This window comes from Kogia breviceps, chromosome X, assembly GCF_026419965.1.
Source record: "Kogia breviceps isolate mKogBre1 chromosome X, mKogBre1 haplotype 1, whole genome shotgun sequence".
Taxonomy (NCBI): Eukaryota; Metazoa; Chordata; class Mammalia; order Artiodactyla; family Physeteridae; genus Kogia; species Kogia breviceps.
This window is the reverse complement of record NC_081330.1, coordinates 86910573-86927355: the sequence shown is the minus strand read 5'-3', so window position 1 is coordinate 86927355 and position 16783 is coordinate 86910573. Positions and strand designations below refer to the sequence as shown.

The following is a 16783-nucleotide window of genomic DNA, read 5'->3' as shown; positions in this document are numbered from 1 at the left end:
CAGCTTTTACTTTTATTGATCTTTGCTATTGTTTCCTTCATTTCTTTTTCATTTATTTCTGATCTGATCTTTATGATTTCTTTCCTTCTGCTGAATTTGGGTTTTTTTTGTTCTTCGTTTTCTAATTTCTTTAGATGCAAAGTTAGGTTGTTTATTCGAGATGCTTCCTGTTTCTTAAGGTATGACTGTATTGCTATAAACTTACCTCTTAGAACTGCTTTTGCTGTATCCCATAGGTTTTGGGTTGTCGTGTCTCCATTGTCATTTGTTTCTAAGTACTTTTTGATTTCCTCTTTGATTTCTTCAGTGATCACTTCGTTATTAAGTAGTGTATTCTTTAGCCTCCATGTGTTTGTATTTTTTACAGATCTTTTCCTGTAATTGATATCTAGTCTCATAACATTGTGGTCAGAAAAGATACTTGATGTGATTTCAATTTTCTTAAATTTGCCAAGGCTAGATTTGTGAACCAAGATATGATCTATCCTGGAGAATGTTCCATGGGTACCTGAGAAAAATGTGTATTCTGCTGTTTTTGGATGGAATGTCCTATAAATATCAAGTAAATCCATCTTGTATAATGTATCATTTAATGCTTGTGTTTCCTTATTTATTTTCATTTTGGATGATCTGTCCATTGGTGACAGTGGGGTGTTAAAGTCCCCTACTATGATTGTGTTACTGTCGATTTCCCCTTTTATGCCTGTTAGTATTTGCCTTATGTATTGAGGTGCGCCTATGTTGGGTGCATAAATATTTACAATTGTTATATCTTTTTCATGGATCAATCCCTTGATCATTATGTAGTGTCCTTCTTTGTCTCTTGTAATAGTTTTTATTTTAAAGTCTATTTTGTCTGATATGAGAATTGCTACTCCAGCTTTCTTCTGATTTCTATTTGCATGGAATATCTTTTTCCATCCCCTCACTTTCAGTCTGTAAGTGCCCCTAGGTCTGAAGTGGGTCTCTTGTAAACAGCATATATATGGATCCTGTTTTTGTATCCATTCAGCCAGTCTGTGTCTTTTGGTGGGAGCATTTAATCCATTTACATTTAAGGTAATTATTGATATGTGCGTTCCTATTACCATTTACTTAATTGTTTTGGGTTGTTCTTGTAGGTCTTTTCCTTCTCTTATGTTTCTTGCTTAGAGAAGTTCCTTTAGCATTTGCTGTAAAGCTGGTTTGGTGGTGCTGAACTCTCTCAGCTTTTGCTTGTCTGTAAAGGTTTTAATTTCTCCATCAAATCTGAATGAGATCCTTGCTGGGTAGAGTAATCTTGGTTGTAGGTTTTTTTCCTTCATCACTTTAAATATGTCCTGCCACTCCCTTCTGGCTTGTAGATTTTCTGCTGAAAGATCAGATGTTAGCCTTATGGGGATTCCCTTGTGTGTTATTTGTTGTTTTTCCCTTGTTGCTTTTAATATGTTTTCTTTGTATTTAATTTTTGACAGTTTGATTATTATGTGTCTCGGCATGTTTATCCTTGGGTTTATCCTGTATGGGACTCTCTGTGCTTCCTGGAGTCGATTGACTATTTCCTTTCCTATATTAGGGAAGTTTTCAACTATAATCTCTTCAAATATTTTCTCAGTCCCTTTCTTTTTCTCTTCTACTTCTGGGACCCCTATGATTTGAATGTTGGTGTGTTTAATGTTGTCCCAGAGATCTCTGAGACTGTCCTCAGTTCTTTTCATTCTTTTTTCTTTCTTCTGCTCTGCAGTAGTTATTTCCACTATTTTATCTTCCAGGTCACTTATCCGTCCTTCTGCCTCAGTTATTCTGCTACTGATCCCATCTAGAGTATTTTTCATTTAATTTATTGTGTTGCTCATCGTTACTTGCTTTCTATTTATTTCTTCTAGGTCCTTGTTAACTGTTTCTTGCAATTTGTCTATTCTATTTCCAAGATTTTGAATCATCTTCACCATCATTATTCTGAATTCTCTTTCAGGTAGACTGACTATTACCTGTTCATTTGTTAGGTCTGGTGTGTTTTTATCTTGCTCCTTCATCTGCTGTGTGTTTTTCTGTCTTCTCATTTTGCTTATCTTACTGTGTTTGGGGTCTCCCTTTTGCAGGCTGCAGTTTCGTAGTTCTATCTATTTTTGGTGGCTGTCCCCAGTGGCTGAGGTTGGTTCAGCGGGTTGAGGAGGTTTCCTGTTTGGGGGGACCAGTGCCCCTCTTCTGGTGGATGAGGCTGGATCCCGTCTCCCTGGTGGGCAGGTCCACATCTGGTGGCGTGTATGGGGATGTTGGTGGCCTTACTTTGATTCTTGGCAGCCTCTCTAATGGATGGGGCTGTAGACCTGTCTCGCTCTTTGTTGGATATAGGGTGTCCAGCACTGTTCGTTGCTGGTCCTTGAGTGAAGCTGGGTCTTGGTGTTGAGATGGAAATCTCTGGGAGATTTTCCCCATTTGATATTACGTGGAGCTGAGAGGTCTCTTGTGGACCAGTGTCCTGAGGTTAGTTCTCCCACCTCCGAGACACAGCCTTGACACCTGGCTGGAGTGCCAAGAGCCTTTAATCCACACGGCTCAAAACAAAAGGGAGAAAAAAAATAGAAAGTCAAGAAAGGAAGGAAGGGAGGGAAGGAAGGAAGAATGGAAGGGAGAAGGAAGGAGGGAATAAAGAAAGGAAGGGAGGGAGGAAGAAAGGAAGGGAGGAAGGAAGGAGGGAATAAAGGAAGGAAGGGAGGAAGGAAGGAAGGAGGTAAATAGGAAAGAAAGGAGGGAAGAAAGGAAGAAAGAAAGAGGAGAAGACAAAATAAAGTAGGGTAAAATACAGTTATTAAAATAACAAAATAATTATTAAGAAGAAAAATTTCTATTAAAGAAAAACAAACAAACAAACAAACAAAAAGGGTCGGTCTAACCCCAGGACAAATGGTGAAAACAAAGCTACACATACAAAATCTCACACAGCAGCACCCACATACACACTCACAAAAAGAAAAAAAGGGAAAATAATAGTATATCTTGCTCCCAAAGTCCACCTCCTCAACCTGGGATATTTCACTGTCTATTCAGGTTTTCCAAAGATGCAGGGCACTTCAAGCTGACTGTGGAGCTCTAACCCGCTGTTTCTGAGGCTGCTGGGAGGGACTTCCCCCTCTCTTTGTTCGCACAGCTCCTGGGGCTCAGCCCTGGACCTGACCCCTCCTCTGTGCCTAGAATTAGATTAATGATAATCTTTAGTCCTTGACACATTATTCCTTGTCCATTTATATCATTTATTGTTTTTAATAATATAAAAAATATCTGGGGACCACCACTCAACCCAAAAGCCAGTACATTACCAATAACTCATATCTACCTATGGGTATCTCTTCTATCCCGTTCTCCTTCCTCAGAAGTAACCTAGAAGTATCTAGAAGTATCTCTCATTACCTTCACCTAAAAATAGTTTTATTATATATATGTATATATGAAATGAATAGGCTACATATTTCTTAGCTCTACTTATTTTCAAACTTTTTCATTTGATAGTAAATCGTGTGCTGTTTGTCTTCTGGGGCTTGCTTTGTTCATTCAACATTATGTTATTAAAATATGGTCATTGTGTTGCATTACTCTATTGTTAATTTCTATTTGAATGATTAATAGAAGCATGCCAGGTAAAGAGAGAGTAGAAGAGTAATTCAGGTGAAAGAATAGCAGGTGTTAAGGTCCTTAGATGGGCAAAAGCATGCCAATTTTGAGGAACTATAGAAAGGAACATGAGTGACTCTGGAGTACTGAAACTTGAGGGAAGAGTAATTGAAGATGAGTTTGGAGCAGCAGCCCAGGGAAGGACTACAAAGTGCCTTTTAAATCATAGGGAGAATCTGGGCTTTTAAAGTGCAATGGAAGTCATTAGGCAGAGGGATAACATGCTCTGGTTGGTCAATTTTAAAAGATTAATCTGGCTACTCAAAGACTACATTGACAAGAGGTAGCAAGAATCCAATCTTGAGGTGGGTGTTATTGTTGTCCCCACTTTACAGATAAGAAAACTAAGGTTCAGAGAGAATCTATATATGGATCTAGAGTTCAGAGAGGCTTTTTTTATTGTAAATATGTTTAATCTCAAAAATCCTTCCTGTCTACTGTTTCTTTTTTTCTAACATCTTTATTGCAGTATAATTGCTTTACAATGGTGTGCTAGTTTCTCCTTTACAACAAAGTGAATCAGTTATACATATACATATGTTCCCATATCTCTTCCCGCTTCCATCTCCCTCCCTCCCACCCCTCTAGGTGGTCACAAAGCACAGAGCTGATCTCCCTGTGCTATGCTGCAGCTTCCCACTAGCTATCTAATTTACATTTGGTAGTGTATATATGTCCCTGCCACTCTCTCACTTCGTCACAGCTTATCCTTCCCCCTCCCCATATCCTCAAGTCAATGCTCTAGTAGGTCTGTGTTTTACTCCCGTCCTACCCCTAGGCTCTTCATGACATTTTTTTTTCTTAGATTCCGTATATATGTGTTAGCATACGGTATTTGTTTTTATCCTTCTGACTTACTTCACTCTGTATGACAGACTCCAGGTCCATCCAACTCACTACAAATAACTCAGTTTTGTTTCTTTTTATGGCTGAGTAATATTCCATTGCATATATGTGCCACATCTTCCTTATCCATTCATCTGTTGATGGACACTTAGGTTGCTTCCATGTCCTGGCTATTGTAAATAGAGCTTCAATGAACATTTTGGTACATGACTATTTTTGAATTATGGTTTTCTCAGTGTATATGCCCAGTAGTGGGATTGCTGGGTCATATGGTAGTTCTATTTGTAGTTTTTTAAGGAACCTCCATACTGTTCTCCATTGTGGCTGTATCAATTTACATTCCCACCAGCAGTGCAAGAGGGTTCCCTTTTCTCCACACCCTCTCCAGCATTTATTGTTTCTAGAGTTTTTGATGATGGCCAATCTGACCCATGTAAGATGATATCTCATTGTAGTTTTGATTTGCATTTCTCTAATGATTAATGATGTTGAGCATTCTTTCATGTGTTCGTTGGCAATCTGTATATCTTCTTTGGAGAAATGTCTATTTAGTTCTTCTGCCCATTTTTGGATTGGGTTGTTTGTTTTTTTGTTATTGAGCTGCATGTGTTGCTTATAAATTTTGGAGATTTGAGACAGATCTAGGTATTCATCAGCTTATAGTCAGAGCTACAGAACTGAATGAGATCACCCTAGAGAGAGAGCATAGATAGAAAAGAAAAGAGGGTTAAGGAGATGGCTTGAGGTACCCTAATATATAGATTTAGTTAGAGGAGGAGAAAAGGAGACTAAAAAGGAGCAGTCAGTGAGGCAAGAGTAAAATCATGGAAGTATTTTGCCAAGAGAAAAATAATGCTTCAAGAAAGCAACAGCGGTCAACTATTCCAAAAAAAAGGTAAAGCAAATTAAGAACTGAAATGTGGCCATTTGATTTAGTAACATGGAGATGATCATTCTCTACTTCCTTAACCATCTTAGGATGTGCACAGAGTAGCTTGAAAGAAGTATTATTATTGTCTCCTGTAATTTTGTGTGAAGAAGTTAGAGCTCAAAGGAATTAGGTAAATTACCTCAAGCAAAACAGCTAGGGAATAACAAATTTAGAAATGGAAGTCTCCTCTTTCCAAATCCAGTCTTCTTTCCATGGCATCACAGCTGCTTTTCATATCTGGGAGGTTTTATTGGTTTGCTACATGAGTGACTGATGTTACATGTGTAGAGCGGAACTGATTTCATTCCAATATGCCTTGAGTGTCTATTATGTACAAAACTCTGGGGTGGTCATGGCAAAATATTTGAAAATGAAAAAGACGTAGACCATATTCCCAAGGTGCTTGTACAGTCTAGTAAGATAGCATCTATACAACTGTATCCTAAGACAATGTGGAAGTAATTGAAGCACAGAAAAGTGAGGATTTGGATTAGGTCTGAACCAATGACTTGGTGAGGAAGAGCTTGTTCATCTTCCTGTTTACTGCTACATACTCACTCTATGTCTGGTAGAAAAATAAGCTCACTTAATACTTGTTATAACAAGTATTGAGCTTCAACTTTTTGACAGGCACACAGTGATTATAGCAGTAAATAAGTAGACTCTAGCTAGAATAATTAATAAAAGTTTAAAAAAATAAGGAACTAGGGAACTTATTGAAAGGATAGTGGGCTATCTCATAGGGTTAAGGGAAAAGTTGACTCAGAAATGGCAGGAACCATGTTAGCTCTGGGTACAAAAGCAGTGTACATTTATGGATCTTCTCTCCACTTTAAAGTGACTCCCCACCCACCAGTAATCCCAATCTCTGTTTCAACTCAAAATGTCATGTTCCTGGGAGAGAGAAACTAGTTGGGTCAGGGATATTCCCCTGGAATAAGTTATGATGGTCATTAAGGAAGGTTCACATATCACAGACACCAGACATGGCCATTACAGGACAACCCATGGTTTCAAACCAATTCCAAAGGGGTAAATCCTTGTTAATTGGACATCAACTCCATCTCAAGTGTTATCTACTAAAATCTAACATCAAGAAGAATGAAATTAAGGGAATGTGTTCACTCTCCCAGAAGATTGATATTGCAAGCCTTTTCCTGTCGTAAGAACTTTCTGACATCAGTGAGCTGACCACAGGGAACGACAGAACTTCTGAGATGGAAGGAGCCTTTGGTAACCATTAATTCAACTTCCTTATTGTGCAATGAGGGATATGAAGCCATTGCATGCAGTCTTACATGTAGTCACACAGCAAATAAGTGGTAGTACTCTGTATAAAGAAAATTTCTGACCTTTGATCCTGTGGGTCCTTTCTCTGCCTACACTCTACAGTGCTTAGCACTGTGCTGAGAACATAACTATAGAATCTTTCAAATCTCCCTGGGGTATCATGCTCAGGTATAGGCAGCAACCTAGCAAGAGGTATCTATCATCCATGGTCAGAAGTCTAGAGAATTGGGCCGAGCTGAAGTAGCTTCTATGAACAGATAGCTGAGGTTAGACCACATGATTGATAAACAATCAAGGATGTGTCAGACAGCTTAAGACAGGGCTAAAAGACAGGATTCTTTTCCTCCTGAGTTTTCTATTACTGAAGCTAAACAGCCCTAGCTCCTTCCACTAGAAAAGGGAAATGGCTGCCTCATATGACCTTGCATAAAAGTCACAGCTTACAGAATTGCTCAACTCATCCTTCTTCCTTTATGTAACCGATGAGTCTATATTTAGCTGCTTCCCTTCATCTTTAACCAATTAACATCCAGCAAACTGGGTTGTCTGCTCTTCCCAATATCATGATTGATTATAAGTTTAGTTTAAGAAATAGGTATAGTGTAGTGGGAAAGTGTGTATATCTGGAGCTGTACTACCTGGGTTCAAATCCTAGGTTTCACCATTTCCTAGGGGTGTGATTTTTGGCAAGTCACTCTATTCACTGGGATTTTGTTTTCTCACCTGTGAAATGAGGATAATAATAATAATGTCTACTTCATAGGGAGGTTGTGGGAATCCAATGAGTTAATAATACATCCTTGGGGGTACAAGAGAGCATATACAGATAATCTGACTCCAAAAAAGGAACACATCTAGAGACAAAGATTCTATTAATTCGGATGAACCAGGCCCTCAAGAACTATGCTCCCTTAGCACTGACTTGACAAAACTAAGAACACTTAACCCCCAGCAATCAGCTGCAAACCCTAAAAGCCAACCTAAAAGCACACTACTACTGTTCCAACTACCATGCTAACAGCCCAGAAACAAGGTATCCAGTTGTTCTAAGAGAATACATGGGGCCAGTGGTTCATAACAGGTACAATTATCTGCTGCCTTTTTTGTTTGTTTGTTTGTTTTTATAAATTTATTTACTTATTTTTGGCTGCATTGGGTCTTCATTGCTGCGCGTGGGCTTTCTCTAGTTGTGGCAAGCAGGGTTTACTCTTCATTGTGGTGCACAGGCTTCTCATTGCAGTGGCTTCTCTTGTTGTGGAGCACAGGCTCTAGGTGCATGGGCTTCAGTAGTTGTGGCGTGCGGGTTCAGTACTTGTGGTTGTGGACTCTAGAGTGCAGGCTCAGTTGTTGTGGCACTCGGGCTTAGTTGCTCCACGGCATGTGGGATCTTCCCAGACCAGAGTTCGAACCATGTCCCCTGCATTGGCAGGCAGATTCTTAACCACTGTGCCACCAGGGAAGTCCTGTTTGTTGTTTAAAAACAGATAACATCCAGATAGATACAAGAAGAAATTGCCTTCAATTGTTCTTTCAACAAATATTAACTGAACTACTACTATAAGGGCAGCCACTGTTCAGTGTGCTGAGGACAGAGCAGAGAACAAAATAGATGAAGTCCCTGCTCTTACTGAGCTTATACTCTAGTGGGAAATACATTTTACCACAGAAGCAAACACACATCTAAGATTGTTTTAGATTGTGATCAGTGCTGTGATAAAAATAAAAAGGGATTAGGTCTCAGAGAGTGCCTGGGCCATCTGAGTTACTTTAACCTCCCTTTCCTGTGATCTGAAGGATATAGGGGCCCACCATGGGTACAACCAGATAGAAAGAAAAGGAAGTGCAAAGTCCCTGAGGTAGGACAGATCTTAGCATATTGCAATAAAAAGGAGATCCGTGTTGCTACAGGAGAGTGAACAAGGTTTTTATAAATCAAGTCAAAGAGGCTGGATCTATTGATGGTGGTGTCTGGGACCAGGAAATGGTGAGAGATTCTGGACAAATTTTAAAGACAGGGCCAACAGGATTTTTTTTGAAGAACTGTATGTGAAACTCGAGAGAAAAAGAGGATTCAAGGGTGGCTCCGAGATTTTTGGCCCAAACAACCAGGTGTTCCTATTAACTGGAATGGAGAATGGAATTAACTATGATTTCTGATGGGTCATTCTGGAGTTCCACTAATAGCTGTGGATGGGACCTCAGGGCCCTTCTCCAACTTTGAACAGCCTAGTTATGGAGTGGGGCGCTGGCATAGAACTGTTGTTTTGGGTGAGAGGAATGAAGCACATTTCTGGGAATCCCCGCCCTCTCTCCCCCTATTCTATTCATAAACCTGGAGACTTACACAGATGAGAGATAGAGAAGACTGAGCACATCGGGCCAGGCAAAACGGAGAGGCCGCAGGGACAGGAAATCTGCTGTAGCCACTTCAGTACAGAAACTGTGCGAGAGTGGGCAGCGCCAATGAGGGCGCTGCAGGAACTTTCTTGGCGATCTGGCAGCCTAGGGAACCACTTTTTACCAGAAACAAAGTAAAGAGATGGGGTGGGGTTTGGTGGCCTAGCCGGCCGGAAGGAATTCGGGTGGAGCCGACTGTGCAAGCTTCGGGGCAGAGGGGGAGAGGAGGCTGCCACTAGCAACTAACCTCAGCTTCCTAAACTCAACAGAAAGGTCGGAGGGGTTGTTGGAAGTGCCAGGAGCCCTGTGATTCTGTCTGCCCGCCAAAGAGAGATGAAAACCCAAGTTGTGCGGTGCAGCTTTAAAGGGGCTGGTGATTGACAGAATGTGTAGCAGTGGATGGGGTGGAGCCGCTGGGTGGGGTCTGGGACAGGCAGCTGGGAGAAACCAAAAGGAAGAAAAAAGAAAATCATAGCCCCTGATATCGCTAATGCCAGGCGGGGGAAGCCAGAAAGGGAGGACAAGAGGGTTTTAGAGCTCACCTCCATTCCTATCCCGATCGACTCTCTCAAACCCTTCTGTCTCCTTTTGAGATAATTAAAATCGAGTGTACACCGGCCCTAGTCGGTGCCCATTCACCCTAACTCTCCACTGAACTAGGTTTGTAGTACGAGGGAGTGAGGACCCCGAGTCCACCAGCTCAACCCCGGCCCCGCCCCGTCGGCCTGGCCCGGGGCTGGGAGGAGAGGATGCCTTTGGAGGCGCAGAATCCGAAAGTAAGTCCCTTTCATTTTGCCTCCCTCACCCCTCCCCTTCCTTTTGCCACCCTCACTGGGGTCTCCTCTGGGGGGGGGGGGGAGAGCCACCTTACAGAAAGAGACTCTTTCAAGAAGGATCCGGAGGGTGGGGCAGGGTAGGGTGGGGTATGAAGAGGAGGGGAGCGGAGGAGGGGTGGCGCTTTAAAGCCTAGGGGAGCTGCCACCCACGGAATAGGTATGCTCAGAGTTTGCTGATTGTATGATTAGAGCCTCGATTTCCTCTCCTGTCCTAAGAGCCTCGACTTATCCCCTCCAGGCGTCCTTTCTTTTTGTCACCCTCCAGCATCCCTATCTGGCTGCTTAAAGCTTCTAACCGTGAGCCGGGAAGGCTCCATCTTGCCTGGCTTCTTAAAGGGACCGTGCACTAGTTCAACTGTGGGAAATAGATCCTGGAAATTAGGTTTCGAGAAGGATGGCACTGACTCAGCTTACTATGACAATACGTGTGTTGGGGGAATTTGTACAGAGAGGACAGTTTTTCTTCTTCATACCAGCCTCCAAACTTGTTCTAATATCCAGTTGATTCTCAGGAGGTGCATCGTGGGCAATGTTGCCAAGTTGCACATTAGTTAACTGCAGAGTCAATAGGCTCTGCAGTTATAGCTCAAGAGGAAATTTTCTGTTTCCTGATAGGTGCCATGGCATTGCAGAAGATTTGGAAAAAATAATTTATTCTACAAATATTTATCGAGTGCCAGATTCATTGCATGTGGCTTATCCCACTGCTGAGTGTCTGTAATATGTCAAGACCATGTAGAGAGGTGTTGCTGATTCCTTTCTTAACAGATTGATGGCCAAGGTTTCTTCCTAGATATGAATGTTGAATTTGATTCCAACATTTACCAAGCATGTGTCACGTGAAATTTCCCACTGTTCACCTTTATTGTCTTGTCTTTAGTACTGCATCCATATAACCAAGCCCAAGTGACTGGGAGATCCAGCTGAAAGAGATAGGAGCTCAAGTCAAAATGGCATGCAAAGAAAGAAGGGCAGGATGCTTCAATAGGGAAGCCAAGGCCATCTTGGCTAATCTGTCATTCACATGTCCATGTATAGTCTGGAAGATTGTACTGGGGAGGAGGGCTTCACCAGCTCCCTTCTGCCATTAAATAAAAGAACTGGTGTGGTGGAAACTTGTTAGAAGGCCTCATACAGATCAGTAACATCTCTTCCAAGTTTGTTTTTCTCATGTTTCTGCTTCTGGAGGGTGGCAGGTCTGGATGGAGCCTAATGATATCCCACAGGTCAAAGAGATGAAAACATGTTGTTTAAGGTTTTAGGTCTAATATTTCACTCTGGGTTTTCTTTTTAAGGTATGGATTGTCTATATGTATGTATGTATTTATTTCTCTTTGGTCAATGGAATTCCACAGCTTCCAGCGCTCTGCAAGTTACCAGTTCAGCTGTCTCTGGTATTACACATGCAAGGCACAAAGACCCTCCCTTGTTTAATGCGCTAGGTTTCATTGCATCCCCAGTGTCAACTCCCATGAAGGGCCTGTGTTGATTCTAGGTTTCTCAGCAACATTTAGCTAAAGCACCTTCCTCCGTGCCTTGTCTCAATTGGTTTTAAAAACCTCAAAATGACATTCTGAATGGCCATATCATTGAATCCACTGGATTCAGATAAAGAAGAAAGCCTCAGTGTTCTTTCTCTCTAAAGTCCCTGGTCTATGGGGTCCTAAAAACAAAGGAAACATGAATTAAACTGGAACTCTCCTGGTTACTTTCATCAGTGGGAGTACAGTCTTGTCCTAGAGCAAAGAGCCACTTGTACACGTCACAAAGACTGAACTCTGCTATCCACACCCTGGCGTGGAGGGTGGGGAAGGAACTATTTGCTGACTCCACAGCTAGCCTCCTGCATTTAGTAAGCATGGAATATGTTAGGTATTACTGTGCTTCCATTTTAATATTTGATTGTCCCTTTACGTTCATGTTGTTTTTTCTTTGGGAGAGGATATAGCAGCAGGATATAGCTGTCATAAAATATGGTTGATGAAATATGGTTATTCACTTCCTAGGACAATGAAAGGTTTGTGAACCCACTAACAATTACTATAGGCAAACAACAGAAATCCTTCTCCAAAGGCTTCAAGTGGCTTTCCCAGAGCAATTAGTTTGTTGTCATTCATTCTGCTTCCTGGGATTGCAGATAATTTCTGTCTACACAGAGGCAAAAGGGATTCATAAGGGATAATTGCAAAAAGGACACTTTGCACGCTCTCTCTATTTCACAAACAGTAGTTTTGACCCCCAACTCCCGTTGTGGAATTCCAGGATCTGGTGGGCTAGGCTGTTCTTGCGTAGACTAGTACAGCTCACCCTTACATTTACTTTGGTCTGAGTTCCTTCCTAGTTCTTCCTCAGCCTTCAAGGGTAGGGACCTGTGATAGACAAAGGAATCAATATGGAAGTACATTGTGTTATGAGATTCATTAATTCATTCATTCAACAAATGTTTACTGACGATCTACTCTGTGCCATCACTGCACAAGACTCTGGAGAGTCTACAAGTCCCTTGCCTTTTTGGAGACTGTATTCTAATAAGGGTGTGTTAGTGGAGAGGAAAGACAATAAACAAAAGGTTTTTGTCGGGTGGGAATAAGATGGGAGAAAGGACTGGGGAGAGCTGTTTGATATAGGACAGTCAAGGAAGGCTTCTCTGTTATGGTGATTTTTTAAATTGGGGTACAGTTGCTTTACACTGTTATGTTAGTTTCTGTACAAAGAAGTGAATCAACTATATGTATACATATATCCCCTCCCTCTTGGACCTCCCTCCTACTGCCCCTCATCCCACCCATTGAGGCCACCATAGAGCACTGAGCTGAACTCCCTGTGCTATACAGCAGGTTCCCACTAGCTGTCTATTGTACACCTGGTAGTGTATATATATCAACTTTAATCTCCCAATTCATGCCAACTCCCCTTCCCCCACTGTGTCCAACGTCTATTTTCTATGTCTGCATCTTTATTCCTGCCCTGCAAGTTGGTTCATCTGTATCATTTTTCTAGATTCCACATATAGGCATTAACATACTATATTTGTTTATCTCTTTCTGAATGACTTCATTCCATATGACAGTCTCTAGGTCCATTCACATCTCTACAAATAACCCAATTTCATTCCTTTTTATGGCTGAGTGATATTCCATTGTATATATTTACCACATCTTCTTTATCCATTCATCTATTGGTGGACATTTAGGTAGCTTCCATGTCCTGATTATTGTAAATAGTGCTGCAATGAACATTGGGGTAAATGTGTCTTTTTGAATGATTTCTGGGTCATATGGTAGTTCTATTTTTAGTTTTGTAAGGAACCTCTATATTGTTCACCAGAGTGGCTATATCAATTTATATTCCCACCAACAGTGCAAGAGGGTTCCTTTTTCTCCACACCCTCTCCAGCATTTATTGTTTGTAGATATGATGATGGCCATTCTGATTGGTGTGAGGTGATAACTCATTGTAGTTTTGAGTTGCATTTCTCTAATGATTAGTGATGTTGAGCATCCTCTCATGTGTTTTTTGGCAATCTGTATATCTTCTTTAGAGAAATGTCTATTTAGGTCTTCTGCCCATTTTTGGATTGGTTGTTTGCTTTTTTGATATTGAGCTGCATGAGCTCTTTGTATACTTTGGAGATGAATCCCTTCTCAGTTGCTTCATTTGCAAATATTTTCTCCCATTCTGAGTGTTATCTTTTTGTCTCGTTTATTATTTTCTTTGTTGTGCAAAAGTTTTTAAGTTTAATTAGGTGCCATTTATTTAGTTTTGTTTTTATTTCCATTACTCTAGGAGATGGATCAAAAAAGATCTTGCTGTGATTTATGTCAAATACTGTTTTTCCTGTGTTTTCCTCTAAGAGTTTTATAGAGTCCATTTTGAGTTTTTTTTTGTGTATAGTGTTAGGGAGTGTTCTAATTTCATTCTTTTACATGTAGCTGGGCAGTTTTCCTGGCACCACTTATTGAAGTGTCTGTCTTTTCACCATTGTATATCCTTGCTTCCTTTGTCATAGATTAGGTGTCCATTGGTGCATGGGTTTATCTCTGGGCTTTTTATCCTGTACCATTGATTAATATTTCTGTTTTTGTTACAGTACCATACTGTCTTGATTACTGTAGCTTTGTAGTATAGTCTGAAGTCAGGGAGCCTGCTTTCTCCAGCTCCATTTTTCGTTCTCAAGATTGCTTTGCCATTCAGGGTATTTTGTGTTTCCATACAAATTGTGAAATTTTTTGTTCTAATTCTTTGAAAAATGCCATTGGTAATTTAATAGGGATTGCACTGAATCTGTAAGTTGCTTTCGCTAGGATAGTCATTTTCACAATATTGATTCTTCCAATCCAAGAACATGGTATATCTCTCCATCTGTTTTTGTCATCTTTGATTTCTTTCATCAGTGTTTTATAGTTTTCTGAGTACAGGTTTTTGCCTCCTTAGGTAGGTTTATTCCAAGGTATTTTATTATTTTGTTGCAGTGGTAAGTGGGAGTGTTTCCTTATCTTCTCTTTCAGATTTTTCATCATTAGTGTATAGGAATGCCAGAGATTTCTGTGCATTAATTTTGTATCCTGCTACTTTACAAAATTCATTGATTAGCTCTACTAGTTTTCTGGTAGCATCTTTAGGATTCTCTATGTATCATGTCATCTACAAACAGTGACAGTTTTACTTCTACTCCAATTTGGATTCCTTTTTTATTCTTTTTCTTCTCTGATTGCCATGGCTAGGACTTCCATAGCTATGGTGAATAATAGTGGTAAGAGTAGACATCCTTGTTTTGTTCCTGATCTTAGAGGAAATGCTTTCAGTTTTTCACCATTGAGAATAATGTTGGCTGTGGGTTTGTCATATATGGCCTTTATTATGTTGAGGTAGGTTCCCTCTGTGCCCACTTTCTAGAGAGATTTTATCATAAATGACTGTTGAATTTTGTTAAAAGCTTTTTCTGCATCTATTGAGATTGTCATATCATTTTTATTCTTTAGTTTGTAAATATGGTGTATCACATTGATTGATTTGCACATATTGAAAAATCCTTGCATCCCTCGAATAAATCCACTTGATCATAGTGTATGATCTTTTTAATGTGTTGTTGGATTCTCTTTGTAAGCATTTTGTTGAGGATTTTTGTGTCTATTTTCATCAATGATATTGGCCTGTGATTTTCTTTTTTTGTGATATCTGCACTGGTTTTGGTATCAGGATGATTGTACCCTCGTAGAATGAGTTGAGAGTGTTCTTTCCTCTGCAGTTTTTTGGAGGAGTTGAGAAAGAAGGGTGTTAGCTCCTCATTAATGTTGGACAGAATTCGCCTGTGAAGCTATCTGGTCCTGGACTTTTGTTTTTTGGAAGATTTTTAATCACAGTTTTAATTTGATTACTTGTGATTTGTCTGTTTATATTTTCTATTTCTATTAGGTTCAGTGTTGGAAAGTTGTACCTATCCAAGAATTTGTCCATTTCTTCCAGGTTGTCCATTTTATTGGCTTGTTTTAGTCTCTTATGATCCTTTGTATTTCTGCAATATCAGTTGTAATTTTGCCTTTCTCATTTCTAATTTTATTGATTTGAATCCTCTCACTATTTTTCTTGTTGAGTTTGGCTAAAGGTTTATCAATTTTATATATCTTCATAAAGAAAGAGCTTTTAGTTTCATTGATTTTTGCTATTGTTTTCTTCATTTCCATTTCATTTATTTCTGTTTTAATTTTTATGATTTTTTTCCTCCTACTAACTTTGAGTTTTGTTTGTTCTTTCTCTAGTTGCTTTAGGTGTAAGATTAGGTTGTTTATTTGAGAATTTTCTTTTTTCTTGAGGTAGGGCTGTATTACTATAAACTTCCCTCATAGAACTGCTTTTGCTTTTTCCCATAGGTTTTGGGTCGTCATGTTTTCATTGTCGTTTGTTTCCATGAAATTTTGATTTCCTCTTTGACTTCTTCAGTGATCTGTTGGTTATTTAGTAGCATATTGTTTAGCCTCCATGTTTTTGTTTTTTTACATTTTTTTCTGTAATTGATTTGTAATCTCATATCATTGTTGGAAAAGATGCTTGAAACGATTTCAGTTTTCTTATATTTACTGAGGGTTGATGAGTGAGCCAAGATGTGACGTATACTGGGGAATGTTCCATGTGCATTTGAGAAGAAAGTGTATTCTGCCACTTTTGAATGGAATGTCCTATAAATATCAATTAAGTCTATTTGGTCTATTGTTTGATATAAAACTTGTGTTTCCTTATTAATTTTCTGTCTAGATGATCTGTCCATTGGTGTAAGTGGGGTGTTAAAGTCCCCCACTATTATTGTGTTACTGTCGATTTCCCCTTTTATGGCTGTTAGCATTTGCCTTATGTATTAAGGTGCTTCTATGTTGGGTTCATAGATATCTAAAATTGTTATATCTTCTTCTTGGATTGATCCCTTGATCATTTCATAGTTTCCTTCCTTGTCTCTTGTAACAGTCTTTATTTTAAAGTCTATTTTATCTTATATGATTATTGCTACTATGGCTTTCTTTTGATTGCTATTTGAATGGAATATCTTTTTCCATCCCTTCACTTTCAGCGTGTATGTGTCCCTAGGTCGGAAGTAAGTCTCTTGTAGACAGCATATATACAGGTCTTATTTTTTTTTATCCATTCAGCCAGTGTGAGTCTTTTGGTTGGAGCATTTAATTCATTTACATTCAAGGTTATTTTCAATGTGTATGTTCCTATTACCATTTTCTTAATTGTTTTGCCTTTGTTTTTGTGGGTCTTTTTCTTCTCTTGTGTTTCCTGCCTAGAGAAGTTCCTTTAGTGTTTGTCATAGAGCTGGTTTTGTGGTGCTGAATTC

At 39.7% G+C, this 16783-nt stretch overlaps 1 protein-coding gene across 3 annotated transcripts in view; it reads left to right on the top strand.

The window, feature by feature from the left end:
• The first annotated feature begins 9320 nt into the window (after nucleotides 1-9320).
• Nucleotides 9321-16783, top strand: part of KLF8 (KLF transcription factor 8) — a 358727-nt gene continuing 351264 nt past the window's right edge. Inside the window, exons 1-2 of one of the 3 annotated variants that reach the window (XM_067023452.1) lie at nucleotides 9321-9388; nucleotides 9776-9891. The gene's annotated coding sequence lies outside the window, so the exon portion shown is untranslated. Of the gene's footprint in view, nucleotides 9892-10097; nucleotides 10109-16783 lie in introns of those variants that run through there. The other 2 variants (XM_067023451.1, XM_067023453.1) reach the window with 2 other exon arrangements.